The sequence below is a fragment of the Scylla paramamosain genome, chromosome 4 (assembly GCF_035594125.1).
Source record: "Scylla paramamosain isolate STU-SP2022 chromosome 4, ASM3559412v1, whole genome shotgun sequence".
Classification (NCBI taxonomy): domain Eukaryota; kingdom Metazoa; phylum Arthropoda; class Malacostraca; order Decapoda; family Portunidae; genus Scylla; species Scylla paramamosain.
In genome coordinates this window covers 17704483-17729345 of record NC_087154.1, presented here as the reverse complement: position 1 = coordinate 17729345, position 24863 = coordinate 17704483, and positions in this window count along the sequence as shown.

Genomic DNA, 24863 nt, shown 5'->3' with positions numbered 1-24863 from the left:
CACAAGAATTACAAGGCAAAAAACGCAAAAACTCGTGTATATAGAGAGGTTTCTTACATTCCAAAATGCTGAAACTCTGGAACAACCCTCTTAATTGAGAAACAGAACAATCTTCCTAAATGCGTGGATTTTGAGTGCTTTTCACATTCTTAGTTACCCATAACCCAAATTGATTGCAAAACCAGCTTTATGTGGTAAAAAAAAAAAATGGCATTTTCAGAAAAGTGTCTATTGAGCGTTTTTGAGCGTGATAGGCAGTAAAGCACTAAAAAGAAGGGCAATCACATTACATGGGAATAAAAGCAATGTTTACCAAGAACTTGCCTTTAAGTGTTTTTGAGCTCCTTATATACCAAAACGCTAAATCGCATGAAAAACACACTTTATTGAGAAACAGAATAACATTATCAAAAACATGTATTGTGTGTGTTTTTGATCATGTTACCAGTAAAACGCTTAAATACATGCTAAAAACCCTATTTGTGGGAAAGGAAAGGACATTACGAGAAACATGTATTATGAGTGTTTATAAATTCATTAAGTACCAAAAAGCTAAAAGCCACATATAAATCTCTCTTGAGAAAAAATAAATAAATAAAAAAATACGATATTTTTTTTTTTTGTTATTCATCTTCACAGGTACCGAGATGCCAAAATTCGGGCAAAATTCATGAAATTTTGTGAAATAAGAACATTATTAAAAAAGTTAAATTTAGCTTTTTTTTCCACTGTTATGTAGCAAACCCTAAAGTGCATGCAAAACCACCTATATAGGGAAATCTTTGCCAGAAAACTGTCTTATGAGTGTTTCTCAGAATATTAGACACCAAAACGATAAATAACATGGAAGTCACTCTATATGGGAATCAAAAATAAAATTACTGAAAACGTGTCTTTTCTGAGTTTTACGTAGAAAAACGCTAAAATGGATGCAAACCAACCAATATGAAAAAAAAAAAAATAGAATAACATTACCAAAAAAGCTATATTTTTGAGTGTTTTTGAGCTTGTCACCTACAAAAAAGGTGAAAATGGATGCAAAGCACTCCCTATTGGGAAACAAATGGACATTACGAGAAACGTGAGTGTCTTATTATTTTCGACAAAAAGAACTTGTGGTTCACAAGAATCACAAGGCAAAAAACGTAAAAACTCGTGTATATGAAAAAGTTTCTTAGATACCAAAATGCTGAAACTTATGAATAACAATCTTAATTGAGAAACAAAACCAAAAGCGTGTATTTTAAGTGTTTTTCACATTCTTAGCAAAATCCCAAATAAAATGCGAAACTAGTTTTATATAAGAAAAAATGACATTACCAGAAGTGTCTTTTGAGTGTTTTCGAGCGTGTTAGGCAATAAAGCACTAAAAAGCAGGGCAATCACATTATATGGGAATAAAACCAACTTTGACCAAGAACTTGCCATTATGAGTTTTTGAGCTCCTTACATACCAAAACGCTAAAACGCATGCAAAATACTCCTTTATGGAGAAGCAGAAAAACATTACAAAAAACATGTGTTTTAAGTGTTTTTAATCATGTTACCTATAAAATCGCTTAAATACATGCAAAGAACCCTATCTTTGGGAAACGAAAGGACATTTCGAAACACGTGAATTATGACTGTTTTTAAGTTCCTTAAGTACCAAAACGTTAAAACCCACAAATAACACTCTTTAAAGAGAAAAAAATAAAATAAATAAATAAATAGCATTTATTTTTTTTGTATTGATTTTCATAAGTACCGAGATGCTAAAATTCTGCCAAAATTCAGGGAATTTATGTGGAAAAAAGAACATTATCAAAAAAGCTAATTATACCTTTTTTTCGGATTGTTATTTACCAAACCCTAAAGTGTATGCAAAGCCACCTATATGAGGAAATTAAACGACTTTATCAGAAACCTGTCTTTTCAGTGTTTTCAGCATGTTAGGAACCAAACCGATAAATAATGTGGAAGTCAGTCAATATGTGAATCCAAAACAAAATTACTGAAAACGTGTCTTTTCAGTGTTTTACGTAGAAAAAAACGCTAAAACGTATACAAAGCAACGAATATGAAGAAATAGAATAACATTACCAAAAAGTGTTTTTGAGCTTTTTACCTACAAAAAACGCGAAAATGGATGAAAAAGCACTCTATATTGGGAAGCAGAAGGACATTTAGAGAAACGTGTATAATGATTGTTATATAGTTTCACAAGAACTACAAGACAAAAAAACGCAAAAATTCGTGTATATAGAGAAGTTTCTTACATACTAAAATGCTAAAACTCATGAATAACTTTTTTAATTGAGAAACAAAACTACCTTACCAAATGTGTGTATTTTGAGTGTTTTTCACATTCCTAGTAACAAAAATCACAAAATTACATGCGAAACTAGCTTTATGTGGGAAAAAAATGACATAATCAGAAAAGTGTCTTTTGAGTGTTTTTGAGCGTGATATGCAACAAAGCACTAAAAAGCAGAATAATCACATTATATAGGAATAAAACCAACTTTTATGAAGAACTTGCCTTTAAGTGTTTTTAACTCCTTACATACCAAAACGCTAAAACGCATGTAAAACACCCTTTATGGAGAAACAGAATAACATTACAAAAAATATGTATTTTGAGTGTTTTTGATCATGTTATTTATAAAAACGATTAAATACATTCAAAGAACCTTATGTTTGGGAAGCGAAAGGACTTTACGAAAAACGTGTATTATGAGTGTTTTTAAGTTCCTCAAGTACCAAAAAAGCTAAAACACACTAATAACACTCTTTATAAAAAAAAAAAATAAATAAAATATTTTTTTTTTTGTTATTCATCTTCATAGGTACTAAGATGCAAAAATTCTGGCAATATTCTTTGGGAATCAAAAAAAAAATAAAAATTACTGAAACGTCTCTTTTCGGTGTTCTACGTAGAAAAACGCTTAAACGGATGCAAATCAACCAATATGAAGAAATAAAAAAAAAGGTATATTTTGAGTGTTTTTGAGCTTGTTACCTACAAAAAACGTGAAAATGGATGCAAAGCACTCCCTATTGGGGAAAAAAAAAAAGGACATTACGAGAAACGTGTATAATAAGCGTCTTATTATTTTCGGGCAAAAGAACTTGTGGTTCACAAGAACCACAAGGCAAAAACCGCAAAAACTCGTGTATATAAAGAAGTTTCTTAGATACCAAAATGCTGAAAATCATGAATAACAATCTTAATTCAGAAACAGAACAAAATACACGCAAAAATGCGTGTATTTTGAGCGTTTTTTTTCATATTCTTAGTTAGCAAAACCCCAAATAGCATGCGATACTAGCTTTATGTGAGAAAAAATTTATATTACCAGAAGTGTCTTTTGAGTGTTTTTGAGCGTGTTAGGCAATAGAGCACTAAAAAGCAGGGCAATCATATTACATTGGAATAAAACCAACTTTTACCAAAAACTTGCCTTTAAGTGTTTTTCAGCTCCTTACATACCAAACCGCTAAAACGCATACAAAACACTCCTTTATAGAGAAGCAGAATAACATTACCAAAAACAAGTGTTTTTGAGTGTTTTTTTTTTTATCATATTACCTAAAAAAACGCTTAAATACATGCAAAGATCCATATATTTGGGAAAGGAAAGGACATTACGAGAAATGTGTATTATGAATGTTTTTAAGTTCCTTAAGTACCAAAACATTAAAACCAATAAATAACACTCTTTATAGAGAAAAAAAAAATAAAAAAATAAATTTCATTTTTATTTTTTTTGTTATTGATGTTCATAGGTACCAAGATGCCGAAATTCTGCCAAAATTCAGAAAAATTATGTGAAAAAAAGAAAATTATCAAAAAAGTTAATTATAGCATTTTTTTCGGAGTTATGTACCAAACCATAAAGTGTATGAAAAACAACCTATTTGGGAAAATTTAACGACTTTACAAGAAACTTGTTATTTGAGTGTTTTTCCGCACTAAATGATAGATAATATGAAAGTCACACTATATGGAAATCCAAACCAAAATTACTGAAAACGTGTCTTTTAAAAGATTTACGTAGAAAAACGCTAAAACGGATGCAAACCAACCAATATGAAAAAATAGAATAACATTACAAGAAAAGTATATTTTGTGTGTTTTTGAGCTTGTTACATAAAAAAAAACGTAAAAATGGATACAAAGCACTGTATATTAGGAAAAAAAAGGACATAACGAGAAACGTGTATAATAAGTGTTTTATAGTTTAATCATAATCACAAGGCAAAAAACGCAAAAAATAGTCTCTGTGGAGAAGTTTCTAAGATATCAAAATGTTGAAATTCATGAATAACACTCTTAATCAAGAAACAGAGCAACCTTACTAAATGCGTGAATGCGTGTATGCGTGAGTGTTTTTTTTACATTCTTAGCAAAACCCAAAATTCTATGCGAAACTAGCTTTCTGTGGGAAAAAAAATGACATTACCAGAAAAGTGTCTTTGAGTGTTTCTGAGCGTGTTAGGCAATAAAGCACTAAAAAGCAGGGCAATCACATTACATTGTAATAAAACCAACTTGTACGAAGAACTTGCCTTTTAGTGTTTTTGACACGCATTTAGTAAGGTTGTTCTGTTTCTCAATTAAGAGTGTTATTCATCAGTTTCAGCATTTTGGTATCTAGGCAAATTCTACATATACACGAGTTATTGCGTTTTTTGCCTTATGGTTTTTTTTAATAAAACATTCATTATACACTTTTCTCGCAATGTCCCTTTGTTTCCCAATATAGAGGGCTTTGTATAAATTTTTGAGTTTTTTTTTTGTAAGTAACAAGCTCAAAAACACTCAAAATATACATTTTTGGTAATGTTTTCCTGCTTCTTGATATTGGGTGGTTTGCATCAGTTTTAATGTTTTTCTACGTAAAACACTGAGAAGACACGTTTTCAGTAATTTTCTTTTGGATTCCCACATAGAGTGAGTTTCTTATTATTTATTGTTTTGGTGCCTAACATGCTGAAAAACACTCAGAAGACAGATTTCTGGTAAGGTCTTTAATTTCCACATATGCGAGGCTTTGCATGTCTTTTGAGTGTATTTTGAGCCTGTTATGCAATAAAGCACTAAAAAGGAAGGGCAATCACATTACATGGAAATAAAACCAAATTTAAAAACAAAATTACTGAAAACGTGTCTTTTCGGTGTTTTACGTAGAAAAATGCTAAAACGGATGCAAACCAACTAATATGAAAAAAAAAATAGAATAATATTACCAAAAAGCTATATTTTGAGTGGTTTTGAGCTTGTTACCTACCAAAAAGTTAAATATGGATGCAAAGCACTCCCTATTGGGAAACAAAAGGACATCACGAGAAACGTGTATAATGAGTGTCTTATTATTTTCGAGCAAAAGAACTTGTGGTTCACAAGAATCACAAGGCAAAAAACGCAAAAACTAGTGTATATAAAAATGTTTCTTAGATACCAAAATGCTGAAACTCATGAATAACAATCTTAATTGAGAAAAAGAACAACCTTACCAAAAGGGTGAATTTTCAGTGTTTTTCACATTCTTAGCAAATCCCAAATAGCATGCGAAACTAGCTTCATGTGGGAAAAAAATGACATTACCAGAAGTGTCTTTTGAGTGTTTTTAAGCGTGTTAGGCAATAAAGCACTAAAAAGCAAGGCAATCACATTACATGGGAATAAAACCAACTTTGACCAAGAACTTGCCATTATGTGTTTTTGAACTCCTTGCATACAAACACGCTAAAACGCATGCAAAACACTCCTTTATGGACAAGCAGAAAAAATTACAAAAAACATATGTTTTAAGTGTTTTTGATCATTTTACCTATAAAAACGCTTAAATACATGCAAAAAACCCTAGCTTTGGGAAACGAAAGGACATTACGAGAAACGTGTATTATGACCATTTTTAAGATCCTTAAGTACCAAAACGTTAAAACCTACAAATAACACTCTTTAAAGAGAAAAATAAATAAATAAATAAATAAAAAATAGCATTTTTTTTTTATTGATTTTCATAAGTACAGAGATGCAAAATTCTGCCAAAATTCAAGGAAATTATGTGGAAAAAAGAACATTATAAAAAAAAGTTAATTATAGCTTTTTTTTTCGGATTGTTATTTACCAAACCCTGAAGTGCATGCAAAGCCACCTATATGAGGAAATTAAACGACGTTACCAGAAACCTGTCTTTTCATTGTTTTTCAGCATGTTAGGCACCAAACCGATAAATAATATGGAAGTAAGTCAATATGTGAATCCAAAACAAAATTACTGAAAACGTGTCTTTTCAGTGTTTTACGTAGAAAAAACGCTAAAACGGGTGCAAAGCAACGAATATGAAGAAATAATATAACACTACCAAAAAGTGTTTTTGAGCTTTTTACCTAAAAAAAACGCGAAAATGGATGTAAAAGCACTCTATATTGGGAAGCAAAAGGACATTTAGAGAAACGTGTATAATTATTGTTTTACATTTTCACAAGAACCACAAGACAAAAAACGCAAAAACTCGTGTATATAGAGAAGTTTCTTACATACCAAAATGCTAAAACTCATCAATAACACTTTTAATTGAGAAACAGAACTACCTTACCAAATGTGTTTATTTTGTGTTTTTCACATTCTTAGTTACGAAAATCCCAAATTACATGCGAAACTAGCTTTATGTGAGAAAAAAAAATGACATTACCATAAAATTGTCTTTTGAGTGTTTTTGAGCGTGATATGCAACAAAGCACTAAAAAGCACAATAATCACATTATATAGGAATAAAACCAACTTTTACGAAGAACTTGCCTTTAAGTGTTTTTAACTTCTTACATACCAAAACGCTAAAACGCATGCAAAACACCCTTTATGGAGAAACATAATAACATTACCAAAAACATGTATTTTGAGTATTTTCTATCATGTTACCTATAAAAATGCTTAAATACATGCAAAGAACCCTATGTCTGTGAAACGAAAGGACATTACGAGAATCATGTATTATGATTATTTTTAAGTTCCTTAAATACCTAAAAACTAAAACCCATAAATAGGGGAAAAAAAACTAAAAAAATATATTTTTTTTTGTTATTCATCTACATAGGTATGAAGATGCCAAATTTCAGGAAAAATTTAGGGAAATTATGTAAAAAAAAACATTATAAAATTTTTTTTTAGCTTTTTTCGGAATTATGTACCAAACCCAGAAGTGCATGCAAAGCCACCTATATGGGGAAATTACACGACTTTACCAGAAATCTGTCTTTCGAGTGTTTTTCAGCAATTTCAACAATATTACTGAAAACGTGTCTTTCCAGTGATTTACGAAGAAAAACGCTAAAACGGATGCAAACCAACCATTATGAAGAAATAGAATAACATTACCAAAAAGATATATTTTGAGTGTTTTTCAGCTTGTTACCTACAAAAAATGCGAAAATGGATGGAAAGCACTCTATACTGGGAAACAAAAGAACATTACGAGAAACGTGTATAAAGAGTGTTTTATAGTTTCACACGAACCATAAGGCAAAAAACGCAAAAACTCGTGTATACAGAGAAGTTTCTTACCAAAATGCTGAAATACATGAATAACACTTTTAATTGAGAAACAGAACTACCTTACCAAATGTGTGTATTTTGAGTGTTTTTCACTTTCTTAGTTACGAAAACCCCAAATTACATGCGAAACTAGCTTTATGTGAGGAAAAAAAGATATTACCAGAAAAGTGTCTTTTGAGTGTTTTTGAGCATGATATGCAACAAAGCACTAAAAAGCAGAACAACCACATTAAATAGAAATAAAACCAACTTTTACGAAGAACTTGCCTTTAAGTGTTTTTTTTTAACTCCTTACATACCAAAACACTAAAATGCATGCAAAAAACCCTTTATGTAGAAACAGAGTAAAATTACCAAAAACATGTATTTTGAGTGTCTTTGATCATGTTATTTATAAAAACGCTTAAATACATGCAAGGAACCTTATGTTTGGAAAACGAAAGGACATTACGAGAAACGTGTATTATGAGTGTTTTTAAGTTCCTTAAGTACCAAAAAAGCTAAAACCCACAAATAACACTCTTTATAGAGAAATTTTTTTTTTTTTTTTTTGTTATTCATCTTCATAGGTACTGGCAATATTCTTTGGGAATCGAAAGTAAAATTACTGTAAACGTGTTTTTTCGGTGTTTTACGTAGAAAAACGATAAAACGGATGCAAACCAACCAATATCAAGAAATAGAATAACTTTACGAAAAAGGTATATATTGTGTTTTTGAGTTTGTTACCTACAAAAAACGCGAAAATGGATACAAAACACTCCCTATTGGGAAAGAAAAGGACATTACGAGAAACGTTTATAATGAGTGTCTTATTATCTTCGGGCAAAAGAAGAAGTTTCTTATATACCAAAATGCTGAAACTCATGAATAACAATCTTAATTGAGAAACAGAACAACATTACCAAATGCTTGTATTTTGAGTGTTTTTTTTTTCACATTCTTAGCAAAACCACAAATAGTATGCGAAACCAGCTTCATGTGGGAAATAAATGACATTACCAGAAGTGTCTTTTGAGTGTTTTTGAGCGTGTTAGGCAATAAAGCACTAAAAAGAAGGGCAATCACATTACATTGGAATAAAACCAACTTTTACCAAGAACTTGCCTTGAAGTCTTTTTCATATCCTTACATACCAAACCGCTAAAACGCATGCAAAACACTCCTTTATGGAGAAGCAGAATAACATTACCAAAAACAAGTGTTTTTGAGTGTTTTTATCATGTTACCTATAAAAACGGTTAAATACATGCAAAGATCCATATACGAGTATTTGGGAAACGAAAGGACATTACGAGAAACGTGTATTATGACTGTTTTTAAGTTCCTTAAGTACCAAAACGTTAAAACCTACAAATAACACTCTTTATAGAGAAAAATAAATAAATAAAAAAATAGCATTTATATTTTTTTGTTATTGATGTTCATAGGTACCAAAATTCAGCCAAAATTCAGGAAAATTATGTAGAAAAAGAACATTATCGAAAAAGTTAATTTTACCTTTTTTTCGGAGTTATGTACCAAACCATAAAGTGTATTCAAAGCCACCTATTTCGGAAAATTTAACGACTTTAGAAGAAACCTGTCGTTTGAGTGTTTTTCCGCATGTTAAGCACTAAAACGATAGATAATATCAAAGTCACTCTATATGGAAATCCAAAACAAAATTACTGAAAACGTGTCTTTAAAAGATTTACGTAGAAAAACGCTAAAACGGATGCAAACCAACCAATATAAAAAATAGAATAACATTACCAGAAAAGTATATTTTGTTTGTTTTTGAGCTTGTTACATAAAAAAAAAAAGGCAAAAATGGATGCAAAGCATTGTATATTAGGGAAAAAAAGGACATAACGAGAAACGTGTATAATGAGTGTTTTATAGTTTCATCAGAATCACAAGGCAAAAAACGCAAAAACTCGTCTGTGTGGAGAAGTTTCTAAGATAGCAAAATGCTAAAACTCATGAATAACACTCTTAATCAAGAAACCGAGCAACCTTACTAAATGCGTGTATTTTGAGTGTTTTTTTTACATTCTTAGTTACCAAAACCTCAAATTCTATGCGAAACTAGCTTTATGTGGGAAAAAAATAACATTACCATAAAAGTGTCTTTGAGTGTTTTTGAGCGTGTTAGGCAATAAAGCACTAGAAATCAGGGGAATCACATTACATGGGAATAAAACCAACTTTTACGAAGAACTTGCCTTTTAGTGTTTTTGACACGCATTTAGTAAGGTTGTTCTGTTTCTCAATTAAGAGGGTTATTCATAAGTTTTAGCATATTGTTATCTAGGAAACTTCTCCATATACACGAGTTTTTGCGTTTTTTGCCTTGTGTTTTTTTTTTTTTTTTAACTATAAAACATTCATTATACACTTTTCTCGCAATGTCCCTTTGTTTCCCAATATAGAGTGCTTTGTATCAATTTTTGCGTTTTTTTTTTTGTAGGTAACAAGCTCAAAAACACTCAAAATATACATTTTTGGTAATGTTTTTCTGCTTCTTGATATTGGTTGGTTTGCATCAGTTTTAGCGTTTTTCTATGTAAAACACTGAGAAAACACGTTTTCAGTAATTTTCTTTTGGCTTAACACATAGAGTGAGTTTCTTATTATTTATCGTTTTGGTGACTAACATGCTGAAAAACACTCAAAAGACAGATTTCTGGTAAACTCTTTAATTTCTTCATATGCAAGGCCTTGTATGTCTTTTGAGTGTTTTTGAGCGTGTTACGCAATAAAGCACTAAAAGGAAGGGCAATCACATTACATGGGAATAAAACCAAATTTTACCAAGAACTTGCCTTTAAGTGTTTTTGAGCTCCTTACATACCAAAACGCTAAAACGCATGCAAAATACATTTCATGGAGAAACTGAATAATATTACCAAATACATGTATTTTAAGTGTTTTTGATCATGTTATCTATAAAAACGCTTAAATACATGCAAAAAACCTTATGTTTGGGAAACGATAGGACATTACGAGAAACGTGTATTATGAGTGTTTTTTTAAGTTCCTTCAGTACCTAAAAGCTAAAACCCACAAATAACACTCATTATTTAGAAAAAAAAATAATAAACAAAAAAAAAATGAAGAAATGGGATTTTTTTTTCTTTTTTTTTTTATTCATCTTTATAGGTACCGAGATGCCAAAATTCTGCCAAAATTCAGGGAAATTATGTGGAAAAATGAACATTACCAAAAAAGTTAATTATAGCTTTTTTTTCGGATTGTTATGTACCAAACCATGCAAATGCAAATGCATGCAAAGCCACCTATATAGGGAAGTTAAACGATTTTACCAGAAACCTGTTTTTTCAGTGTTTTTCAGCATGTTAGCCACCAAAACGATAAACAATATGGAAGTCAGTCAATATTTGAATCCAAAACAAAATTAATGAAAACGTGTCTTTTCAGTGTTTTACGTAGAGAAACGCTAAAACGGATGGAAACCAACCTATATGAAAAAATAGAATAACATTACCAAAAATATATATTTTGTGTGTTTTTGAGCTTGGTACCTACAAAAAAAAAATGCAAAAATGCATATAAAGCACTCTATATCAGGAAACAAAAGGACATTACGAGAAACGTGTATAATGAGTATTTTATAGTTTTATAAGAACCACAAGGTAATAAACGCAAAAACTCGTGAATATAGAGAAATTTCTTACATACCAAAATGAGGAAATGTATGAATAACACTTTTAATCGATAAACAGAACTACCTTACCAAATTGTGTATTTTGAGTGTTTTTCACATTCTTAGTTACGAAAATGCCAAATTACATGCGAAACTAGCTTCATGTGAAAAAAAAAATGACATTACCAAAAAAGTGTCTTTTTAATATTTTTGAGCGTGATAAGCAACAAAGCACTAAAAAGCAGAACAATCACATTGCATGGGAATAAAACCAACTTTTACGAAGAACTTGCCTTTAAGTGTTTTTTAACTCCTTACATACCAAATTGCTAAAACACATGCAAGACACCCTTTATGGAGAAACAGAATAACACTACCAAAAACATGTATTTTTAGTGTTTTTGATCATGTAACCTATAAAAACGCTTAAATACATGTAAAGAACCCTATGTTTGTATAACAAAAGGACATTACGAAAATCGTGTATTATGAGTGTTTTTAAGTTCCTTAAGAACCAAAAAGCTAAAACTCACAAATAACACTCTTTATAGAGAAATTTTTTTTTTTTTGTTATTCATTTTTATAGGTACCGAGATGCCAAAGTGCTGGCAAAATTCATGGAAATTTTGTAAAAAAAATCATTATAAAAAAAAATTAGCATTTTTCCGGAGTTATGTACAAACCCTGAAGTGCATGCAAATGAGGAAATTACACGACTTTACCAGAAACCTGTCTTTTGAGTGTTTTTCAGCAATTTCAACAATATTACTGAAATTGTGTCTTTTCAGTGATTTACGTAGAAAAACGCTAAAACGGATGTAAACCAACCAATATGAAGAAATAGAATAACATTACCAAAAATATATTTTCATGTGTTCTTGAGCTTGTTACCTACAAAAAAATGGATGGAAAGCACTTTATATTGGCAATGAAAAGGACATTACGAGAAACGTGTATGAGTGTTTTATAGTTTCACAAGAACGACATGGTAAAAAACTAAAAAACTCGTGTACATGAAGTTTCTTACATACCAAAAAGGTGAAAGTCATGATAGCACTTTTAATTTTGAAACAGAAATACCTTACCAAATGTGTGTATTAGAGAAGTTTCTTACATACCAAAATGCAGAAACTCATGAATAACATTTTTAAATAAGAAATAGAACAACCTTACTAAATGCCTGTGTTTTGAGTTTTTTTTCACATTCTTAGTTACCAAAACACCAAATTCCATGGAAAACTAGCTTTATGTGGGAAAAAAAAAATATTACCAGAAAAGTGTCTTTTGAGTATTTTTGAGCATATTAGGTAATAAAGCACTAAAGAGCTGGGCAATCACATTACATGGGAATAAAAACAACTTTTACCAAGAACTTGCCTTTAAGTGTTTTTAAGCTCATTACATACGAAAACGCTAAAACGCATGCAAAACACCTTTTATGGAGAAATAGAATAAAATTATAAAAAAAAAGCATATATTTTGAGTGTTTTTGATCGTGTTATCTATAAAAACGCTTAAATACATGCAAAGAGCCTTATGTTTGGGAAACGAAAGGACATTACGAAAAATGTGTATTATAAGTGTTTTTAAGTTCCTTAAATACCAAAAAGCTAAAACCCACAAATAACACTCTTTATTTAGAAAAAAAAAGTAAGAAAATAAAACAATAGGATTGTTTTTTTTCGTTATTCATCTTCATAGGTACCGAGATACCAAAATTCTGGGAAAATTCAGGGCTATTATATGATAAAAGAAAATTATCAAAAAAGTTAATTTTAGCTTTTTTTTCGGACTGTTATGTACCAAACCCTAAAGTGCATCCAAAGCCAGCTATATAAGGAAATTTTTGAGTGTTTTTCAGCTTGTTAGGCACCAAAACGATAAATAATAAGGAACTCACTTTATATGAGAATCCAAAACAAAATTGCTGAAAACGTGTTTTTTTGTTTTACGTAGAAAAACGCTAAAACGGATACAAACCAAGCAATATCAAGAAATAGAAAAACATTACCAAAAAGGTATATTTTGAGTGTTTTTGAGCTTGTTACCTACTAAAAACGCAAAAGTTGTTGCAAAGAATATTAGAATATTAGAAAACAAAAGGACTTTGCAAGAAGAATGTATAATGAGCTTTTTATAGTTCAAAAGAACCAAAAGGCAAAAAACACAAAAACTCGTCTATATGGAGAAGGTTCCTAGATACCAAAATGCTGAAACTCATGAATAACACTCTTAATTGATAAACAGAACAATCTTACTAAATGCGTGTGGTTATGAGCGTGATAGAAAATAAAGCATTAAAAAGCAGGGCAATCATATTACATTGGAATAACACCAATTTATACCAAAAACTTGCCTTTAAACATTTTAGAGCTCCTTATATACCAAACTGCTAAAACGCATGCAAAACAAACTTTATGGAGAAACAGAATAACATTACCAAAAACATGTATTTTCAGTGTTTTTCATCATGTTATCTATAAAAACGCTTAAATACATGCAAAGAACATTATGTTTGGGAAACAAAAGGACATTACGAGAAACGTGTATTATGAGTGTTTTTTTAAGTTCCTTAAGTACCAAAAAGCTAAAACCCACAAATAACACTTTATTTAGAAAATAAAATAAAATAAAAAATTTAAAAAATAGGAATTCTTTTTTTTTTTTTTTTTGTTATTCATCTTCATTGGTACCGAGATGCCAAAATTCTGGGAAAATTTAGGGGAATCATATGATAAAAGCATATTATCAAAAAAGGTAATTTCAGCTTTTTCTTCGGATTGTTATGTACGAAATCCTAAAGTGCATGCAAAGCTTCCAATATGAGGAAATTAAACGACCTTACCAGAAATCTGTGTTTTGTGTGTTTTTTTAGCATGTTAGGCACCAAAACGATAAATAATAAGGAACTCACTCTATATGGGAATCCAAAACAGTTACTGAAAACGTGTCTTCTCAGTGTTTTACGTAGAAAAACGTTAAAACGAATGCAAAACCAACCAATATCAAGAAATAGAAAAACGTTACCAAAAAGGTTTATTTTGAGTGTTTTTGAGCGAAAATTTATGCAAAGCACTCTATATTGGGAAACAAAAGGATATTGTAGGAAAAGTGTATAATGAGTGTTTTATAGTTCAAAAGAACCACAAAGCAAACAACGCAAAAACTCGTGTACTCGTATATGGAGAGATTTCCTAGATACCAAAATTCTGAAACTCATGAATAAAACTCTTAATTGAGAAACAGAACAACATTTCTAAATGCGTGTATTTTGAATGCTTTTTACATTCATAGTTACCAGAAAAACCCAAATTACATGCAAAATAGCTTTGTGGGGAAAAAAAATGACTTTACCAGAAAAGTGTTTTTTGAGTGTTTTTCAGCGTGATAGGTAATAAAGCATTCAAAAGTAGAGCAATCACATTACATTGGAATAAAACCATTTTTTACCAATAACTTGCCTTTAAGTGTTTTTGAGCTTTTTATATACAAAACCGCTAAAACGCATGCAAAACACACTTTATGGATAAACAGAATAACATTACCAAAAACATGTATTTTGAGTGTTTTTGATCATGTTTTCTATAAAAAAACGCTTAAATATATGCAAAGAACCTTATGTTTGGAATACAAAAGGACTTTACGAGAAACGTGTATTATGAGTGTTTTTAAGTTCCTTAAGTACCAAAAAGGTAAATCCCACAAATAACACTCTTTATAGAGAAAAAAAAAAAAAAACATATATATATATATATATATATATATATATATATATATATATATATATATATATATATATATATATATATATATATATATATATATATATATATATATATATATATATATATATATATATATATATATATATATATATATATATATATATATAAATAGTTTTTTTTATTTTTATTCTTTTATTTATCTTCATAGGTACAGAGATGCCAAAATTGCCTGATGCCTGAAAACGTGTCTTCTCAGTGTTTTACGTAGAAAAAACGCTAAAACGGATGCAAACAAACCAATATAAAGAAATAGAAAAACATTACCAAAGAGTTATATTTTGAGTTTTTTTTAGCTTGTTACCTATAAAAAACACAAAAATTGATGCAAAGCACTCTATAATGGGAAAGAAAAGGACATTGCAACAAAAGTGTATAATAAATGTTTTATAGTTGAAAAGAACCAGAAGACAAAAAATGCAAAAACTAGTGTATAAGAAGAAGTTTCGTAGATACCAAAATGCTGAAACTCATGAACAACACTCTTAATTAAGAAACAGAAATATCTTACTAAATGTGTGTATTGTGAGTGCTTTTCACATTCTTAGTTACCAAAACCCCAAATTACATGCGAAACCAGCTTTATGTGGGAAAAAATAAAAACATTACCAGAAAAATGTATTTTGATATTTTTTGAGCGTGTTTGGCAATAAAGCAGTAAAAAGCAGGGGAATCACATTACATTGGAATAAAACCAATTTTTAATAAGAAGTTGGCTTTAAGTGTTTTTGAGCTCCTTATATACCAAAACACTAAAACGCATGCAAAATACACTTGATGGTGAAAGAGAATAACATTACCAAAAACATATATTTTGAGTGTTTTTGATCATATTACCAATAAAAACGCTTAAATACATGCAAAGAACCCTATTTTTGGGAAACGAAAGGACATTACGAGAAACGTGTATTATGAGTGTTTTTAAGTTCGTTAAGTACGAAAAAGATAAAAGCCAAAAATTTCACTCTTTATTGAGAAAAATAAATGAATAAATAAAAAAATACGATATTTTTTTTTCATTCTTATTCATATTCACAGGTAACGAGGTGCCAAAATTCGGCCAAAGTTCAGAAAATCTTATGAAATAAGAACATTATCAAAAAAGTTAAATTTAGCTTTATTTTTCGGACTGTTATGTACCAAACCCCTGGAGGGCATGCAAAGCCACCTATATGGGGAAATTAAACCTCTTTGCCAGAAAACTGTCTTATGAATGTTTTTCAGCATGTTAGGAACCAACACGATAAAACCCAAGGAAGTCTATCTATATGGGAATCCAAAACACAGTTATTGAAAACATGTCTTTTCGGTGTTTTATGTACAAAAACGCTAAAACGGATGCAAACGAACCAAAATGAAAAAATAGAATAACATTACCAAAAACGTATATTTTTTATGTTTTTGAAATTGTTACCTACAAAAAAACGCGAAAATGGATGGAAAGCACTCTATATTAGAATGCAAAAGGACATTACGAGAAACGTGTATAATGAGAGTTTTATAGTTTCACAAGAACCACAAGGCAAAAAACTAAAAAACTCGTGTATATACTGTAAAGAAGTTTCTTACATTCCAAAATGCTGAAACTAATGAATAAGACTTTTAATTAAGAAACAGAACTATCTTACCAAATGTGAGTATTTTGAGAGTTTTTCACATTCTTAGTTACGAAAATCCGAAATTACAAGCGGGAAAAAATGACATTACCAGAAAAGTGTCTTTTGAGTGTTTTAGAGCGTGATATGCAACAAAGCACTAAAAAGCAGAGCAATCACATTACATGGGAATAAAACCAACTTTTAGCAGAAACATGCTTTTAAGTGTTTTTAACTCCTTACATAACAAAACGTTAAAACGCATGCAAAACACCCTTTATGGAGGAACAAAATAACATTACCAAAAACATGAATTTTAAGTGTTTTTGATCATGTTACCTATAAAAACGCTTAAATACATGCAAAGAACCCTGTGTTTGTGAAACGAAACGATATTACGAAAATTGTGTATTATGAGAGTTTTTAGGTTCCTTAAGTACCAAAAAGCTAAAACACACAAATAACACTCTTTATAGAGAGAAAAAAATAAAAAATAAAAACACAAAAACTTTTTTTTTTGTTATTCATCTTCATAGGTACCGGGATGCCAAAATTCTAGCAAAATTCAGGAAAATTAGGTAAAGAAAAAAAAAAAATAAATAATTTTAGCATTTTTCCGTAGTTATGTACCAAACCCAGAAGTGCAGGCAAAGCCACCTATATGGGAAAATTACACAACTTTACCAGAAACCTGTTCCAGAAGCAATTTCAACAATATTACTGAAAACGAGTCTTTTCAGAGATTTACGAAGAAAAACGCTAAAACGGATGCAAACCAACCAATATGAAGAAATAGAATAACATTACCAAAATTATATATTTTGAGTGTTTTTAAGCTTGTTTCCTACAATAAATGCAAAAATGGATGGAAAACACTCAATATTAGGAAATAAAAGAACTTTACGAGAAACGTGTAAAATGAGTGTTTTATAGTTTCACAAGAACCACAAGGCAATAAACGCAAAAACTCGTGTATATAGAGAAGTTTCTTACATACCAAAATGATGAAATGCATGAATAACACTTTTAATCGAGAAATTCCTTTACCAAATTGTGTATTTTGAGTGTTTTTCACATTGATAGTTACGAAATTGCCAAATTACATGCGAAACTAGCTTTTTGTGGAAAAAAAATGACATTACCAGAAAAATGTCTTTTGAGTGTTTTTGAGCGTGATATGCAACAAAGCACTAAAAAGCAGAACAATCACATTACTTGGGAATAAAATCAACTTTTACTTAGAACTTGCCTTTAAGTGTTTTTTAACTCCTTACATACCAAAACGCTAAAACGCATGTTAAACACCATTTATGGAGAAACAGAATAACATTACCAAAATTATGTATTTTGAGTGTTTTTGATCATGTTACCTATAAAAACGCTTAAATACATGTAAAGAACCCTATGTTTGTATAAGAAAAGGACGTTACAAAAATCGTGTATTATGAGTGTTTTTAAGTTCCTTAAGTACCAAAAAGTTAAAAGTCACAAATAACATTTTATAAAGAAAAAAAAATTGTTATTCATCTTCATAGGTACCGAGAAACCAAAATTCTGGAAAATTTCAGGGAAATTTTGTAAAAAAATTAAAAAAAAAATAATTTTATCTTTTTTCCGGAGTTATGTACCAAACACTGAAGTGCATGCAAAGCCACCTATATGGAGGAATTACTTGACTTTACCAGAAACCTGTCTTTTGAGTGTTTTTTTCAGCAATTTCAACAATATTACTGAAAACGTGTCTTTTCAGTGATTTACGTAGAAAAACGCTAAAACGGATGCAAACCAAGGAATATGAAGAAATAGAATAACATTACCAAAAAGATATATATTGATGTGTTTTTCAGCTTGTTACCTACAAAAAAAAAACGCGAAAATTGATGCAAAGCACTCTATATTGGGAAATAAAAGGACATTGCAAGGAAAGTGTATAATGAGTGTTTTATAGTTTCACAAGAACCACAAGGCAAAAAACTTAAGACCTCGTGTACATAAAGAAGTTTCATACATACCAAAATGCTGAAACTCATGAATAACACTTTTAATTGAGAAACAGAACTACCTTACCAAATGTGTGTGTTAGAGAAGTTTCTTACATACCAAAATGCTGAAACTTATGAATAACACTTTTAATTAAGAAACAGAACAACCTTACTAAATGCCTGTATTTTGAGTGTTTTTCACATTCTTAGTTACCCAAACTCCAAATTCCATGCGAAACTAGCTTTATGTGGGAAAAAAAAAAAATATTACCAGAAAATGTCTTTCGAGTGTTTTTGAGCGTGTTAGGCAATAAACCACTAAAAAGCAGGGCAATCACATTACATGGGAATAAAACCAACTTTTCCCAAGAACTTGCCTTTAGATGTTTTGGAGCTCATTACATACCAAAATACTAAAACGCATGCAAAACCCCTTTTATAGACAAAAAGAATAACATTACCAAAAACATGTATTTTGAGTGTTTTTGATCATGTTATCTATAAAAACGGCTAAATACATGCAAAGAACCTTATGTTTGGAAAATGAAAGGACATTACGAGAAATATGTATTATGAGTGCTTTTTAGTTCCTTAAGTACCAACAAGCTAAAACCCACAAATAACACTCTTTATTTAGAAAAATAAATAAATAAAAAAAAATGGGATTTATTTTTTTTGTTATTCATCTTTATAGGTACCGAGATGCTAAAATTACGGGAAAACTCCGGGCTATTATATGATAAAAGAAAATTATCAAAAAAGTTAATTTTTGCTTTTTTTTTCGAACTGTTATATACAAAACCATAAAGCGCATGCAAAGCCTCCTATATGAGGAAATTAAACAACCTTAAAAGAAATCTGTCTTTTGAGTGTTTTTCAGAATGTTAGGCACCAAAACGATAAATAAATAAGGAACTCACTCTATATGGGAATCCAAAACAAAACTACTTAAAACGTGTCTTCTCAGTGTTTTACGTAGAAAAACGCTAAAACTGATACATACCAACCAATATAAAAAAAAAAAATAGAAAAAACTTTACCAAAAAGGTATATTTTGAGTGTTTTTGAGCTTGTAACCTACAAAAAACGCGAAAATTAATGCAAATCACTCTATATTAGGAAATAAAAGGACATTGCAAGAAAAGTGTATAATGAGTGTTTTATAGTTCAAAAGAACCAAAAGGGAAAAAACGCAAAAACTTGTGGATATGATAAGTTTCCTAGATACCAAAATGCTGAAACTCATGAATAACATTTCTAATTCAGAAACAGAACAACCTTACTAAATGCGTGTATTTTGAGAGCTTTTCACATTCTTAGTTACCAAAACCCCAAATTGCATGCGAAACCAGCTTTATGTGAGAAAAAATGACATAACCAGAAAATGTCTTTTGAGTGTTTTTGAGCCTGATAAGCAATAAAGTACTAAAAAGCAGGGCAATCACATTACATTTGAATAAAACCAATTTTTATCAAGAACTTGCCTTTAAGTGTTTTTGAGCTCCTTATTTACTAAACCACTAAAACGCATGCAAAACACACTTAATGGACAAACAGAATAAATTTACCAAAAACATGTATTTTTAGTGTTTTTGATCATGTTATCTAAAAAAAAACGCTTAAATACATGAAAAGAACCTTATGTTTGGGAAAGAAAAGGACATTACGAGAAACGTATATTATTAGTGTTTTTAAGTTTGTTACGTACCAAAAACCTAAAACCCACTCTTTATTTAGAAAAAATAAATAAATAAAAAAATAAAAAATAGGAATTTTTTTTTATTAATCTTCATAGGTATCGAAATGCCAAAATTCTGGAAAAATTCAAGGCAATTTTATGATAAGAGAACATTATCAAAAAAGTTGATTTTATCTTTTTTTTTCGGACTGTTATGTACCAAACCCTAAAGTGCATGCAAAGCCTCCTATATGAGGAAATTAAACGACCTTACCAGAAATCTGTCTTTTGAGTGTTTTTCAGCATGTTAGGCACCAAAACGATAAATAATAAGGAACTCACTCTATATCGGAATCCAAAACAAAATTACTGAAAATGTATCTTCTCACTGTTTTACGTAGAAAAACGCAAAAACTCGTGTATATAAAGAAGTTTCTTAGATACCAAAATCCTGAAACTCATGAATAATAAATCTTAATTGAGAAACAGAACTACCTTATGAAATGCCTGTATTTTGAGTGTTTTTTATATTCCTAGTTAGGAACACCCAAAACAGCATGCGAAACTAGCTTTATGAGGGAAAAAAATTACATTACCAGAAGTGTCTTTTAATTGTTTTTGAGCGTGTTAGGCAATGAAGTACTAAAAAGCAGAGCAATCACATTACATGGAAATAAAACCAACTTTTACCAAGAACTTGCCAATATGTGTTTTTGACCTCCTTACATACCAAACCGCTAAAACGCATAAAAAACAAACTTTATTGAGAAACAGAATAACATTACCAAAAACATGTATTTTGATAAAACATGTTTTTGATAATGTTATCTACAAAAATGCTTAAATACATGCAAAAACCTTATGTTTAGGAAAACTAAGGACATTACGAGAAACGTGTATTATGAGTGTTTTTAAGTTCTTTAAGTACCAAAAAGCTAAATCCCACAAATAACACTCGTTATTTAGAAAAAAAAAGTAAAAAATAAAAAATAGATAAATAAAAGGATTTTTTTTTTTGTTATTCACCTTCATAGGTACCGAAATGCCGAAATTCTAGGAAAAATTTGGTCAATTATATGATAAGAGAATATCATCAAAAAAGTTAATATTAGCTTTTTTTCGGACAGTTATGTACCAAACACTAAAGTGCATGCAAAGCCTCCCATATGAGAAAATTAAACGACCTTACCAGAAATCTGTGTTTTGAGTGTTTTCAGCATGTTAGGCATCAAAACGATAAATAATAAGGAATTCACTCTATATGGCAAACCAAAACAAAATTACTGAAAACGTGTCTTCTCAGTGTTTTACGTAGAAAAACGCTAAAACGGATGCAAACCAACCAATATCAAGAAGTAGAAAAACATTATTAAAAAGGTATATTTTGAGTGTTTTTGAGCTTGTTACCTACAAAAAAACGCGAAAATTGATACAAAGCACTCTATATTGGGAATTAAAGGGACATTGCGAGAAAAGTGTATAATGAATGTTTTATAGTTCAAAAGAACTACAAGGCAAAAAACGCAAAAACTCGTGTATATGGAGAAGTTTCCTAGATACCAAAATGCTGAAACTCATAAATAGCACTCTTAATTGAGAAACAGAACAACTTTACTAAATGCGTGTATTTTGAGTGCTTTTCACATTCTTAGTTACCAAAATCCCAAATTGCATGCAAAACCAGCTTTATGTGGGAAAAAAAATGACATTACCAGAAAAGTGTCTTTTGAGTGTTTTTCAGCGTGATAATTAATAAAGCACTAAAAATCAGGGGAATCACTTTACATGGCAATAAAATCAATTTTTACCAAGAACTTGCCTTTAAGTGTTTTGAGCTCCTTAAATACCAAAACGATGTAAAACACACTTTATGGAGAAAGAGAATAACATTACCAAAAACATATATTTTGAGTATTTTTGATCATGTTACCAATAAAAACGCTTATATACATGCAAAGAACTCTATTTTTGGGAAACGAAAGGACATTACGAGAAACGTGTATTATGAGTGTTTTTTTAGATCATTATTTACCAAAAAGCTAAAAGCCAGAAATAACACTCTTTATTGAGAAAAAAAAAAAAAAAAAAGAAATAAAAAAATACCATATTTTTTTTTTCTTTTTCATCTTCACAGGTACCGAGATGCCAAAATTTGAGCAAAATTCAGGAAATTATGAGTCAATTATGAAAAAAGTTAGTTTTAGCTTTTTTTTCGTACTGTTATGTACCAAACCCTAAAGTGCATGCAAAACCACCTATATGGGGAAATTAAACGTCTTTGCCAGGAAACTGTCTTATGAGTGTTTTTCAGCTTGTTAGGCGGTAAATAACATGCAAGTCAACATGCATAACAGTAAATAACATGCAAGTCACTCTATATGCGAATCTAAAAGAAAATTACTGAAAACGTGTCTTTTCGGTGTTTTACGTAGAAAAACGCTAAAACGGATGCAAAGCAACCAATAAAAAGAAATAAAATAACATTACCAAAAAAGGTACATTTTGAGTGTTTTTGAGCTTGTTACCTACAAAAAACGCGAAAATGGATGCAAAACACTCCCTATTGGGAAAAAAAAGGACATTACGAGAAACGTGTATAATGAGTGTCTTATCATTTTTTAGCAAAAGAACTTGTGGTTCACAAGAACCACAAGGCAAAAAACGCAAAAACTCGTGTATATAAAGAAGATTTTTAGATACCAAAATGCTGAAACTCATGAATAACAACATTAATTGAGAAACAGAACAACTATAACAAATGCGTGTATTTTGAGTGTTTTTCACATTCTTAACAAAACCCCAAACAGCACGCGAAACTATGTTGGAAAAAAAATGACATTACCAGAATTGTCTTTTGGGTGTTTTTGAGCATGTTATGCAATAAATCACAAAAATTAAAAACAGGGCAGTAACATTATATGGAAATAAAACCAACTTCTACCAAGAACTTGCCTTTAAGTGTTTTTGACCTCCTTAGAAACCAAAACGCTAAAACGCATGCAAAAAACTCCTTTATGGAGAAGCAGAATAACATTACTAAAAATATGTGTTTTAAGTGTTTTTGATTGTTACCTATAAAAAACGCTTAAATACATGCAAAGAACCCTATGTTTGGGAAACGAAAAGACATTACGAGAAACGTGTATTAGGACCGTTTTTAAGTTCCTTAAGTACCAAAAAGTTTAAACCCACAAAAAAAACACTCTTTATAGAGAAAAAAAAAATAAATAAAAAAAATAGCTTTTTTTATATTGATTTTCATAGGTACCAAGATGCCAAAATTCTGCCAAAGTTCAGGGAATTTATGTGGAAAAAAGAACATTATCAAAAAAGTTAATTATAGCTCTTTTTCGGATTTTTATGTACCAAACTCTAAAGTGCATGCCACCTATATATATAAGTTAAACGAATTTACCAGAAACTTGTCTTTTCAGTGTTTTTCAGTATGTTAGGCACCAAAACGATAAATAATATGGAAGTCAGTCAATATGTGAATCCAAAACAAAATTACTGAAAACGTGTCTTTTCAGTGTTTTACTTAGAAAAAACGCTAAAACGGATGCAAACCAACAAATATGAAGAAATAGAATAACATTACTAAAAAGTGTTTTTGAACTTTTTACCTGCAAAAAACGCGCAAATGGATGGAAAGCATATTGGGAAGCAAAAGGACATTAAGAGAAACGTGTATTATGAGTGTTTTATAGTTTCACAAGAACCACAAGCGCAAAAAACGCAAAAACTCGTGTATATAGAGAAGTTTCTTACATACCAAAACGCTAAAACTCATGAATATCACTTTTAATTGAAAAACAGAACTACCTTACCAAATGTGTGTATTTTGAGTGTTTTTCACATTCTTAGTTACGAAAATCCCAAATTAAATGCGAAACTAGCTTTATGTGGAAAGAAAAATGACATTACCAGAAAAGTGTCTTTTGAGTGTTTTTGAGCGTTATATGCAACAAAACACTAAAAAGCAGAACAATCACAATACATTGGAATAAAACCAAATTTTACGATGAACTTGCCTTTAAGAGTTTTTTAACTTCTTACATACCAAAAGGCTAAACGCATGCAAAACAACCTTTATGGAGAAACAGAATAACATTACCAAAAACATGTATTTTAAGTGTTTTTGATCATGTTATCTATAAAATCGCTTAAATACATGAGAACAAAGAACCCTATGTTTGTGAAACGAAAGGACATTACGAAAATCGTGTATTATGAGTGTTTTTTTTAATTTCCTTAAGTACCAAAAATCTAAAACCCACAAATAACACTCTCTATAGAGAAAAAAAAATTTAAAAAATAGATTTTTTTTTGTTATTCTTCTTTATAGGTACCGAGATGCGAAAATTCTGAGAAAATTCAGGGAAATTATGTGAAAAAAAGATAAAAATTTTTTTTTAGCTTTTTCCGGAGTTATGTACGAAACCCGGAAGTGCATGCAAAGCCACCTATATGGGGAAATTACACGATTTGACAAGAAACGTGTCTTTGGGTGTTTTTAGCAATTTCAACAATATTACTGAAAACGTGTCTTTTAAGTTTTAGCGTAGAACGCTAAAACGGATGCAAACTAACCAATATGAAGAAATAGAATATTATTACAAAACTGTTGAGTGTTT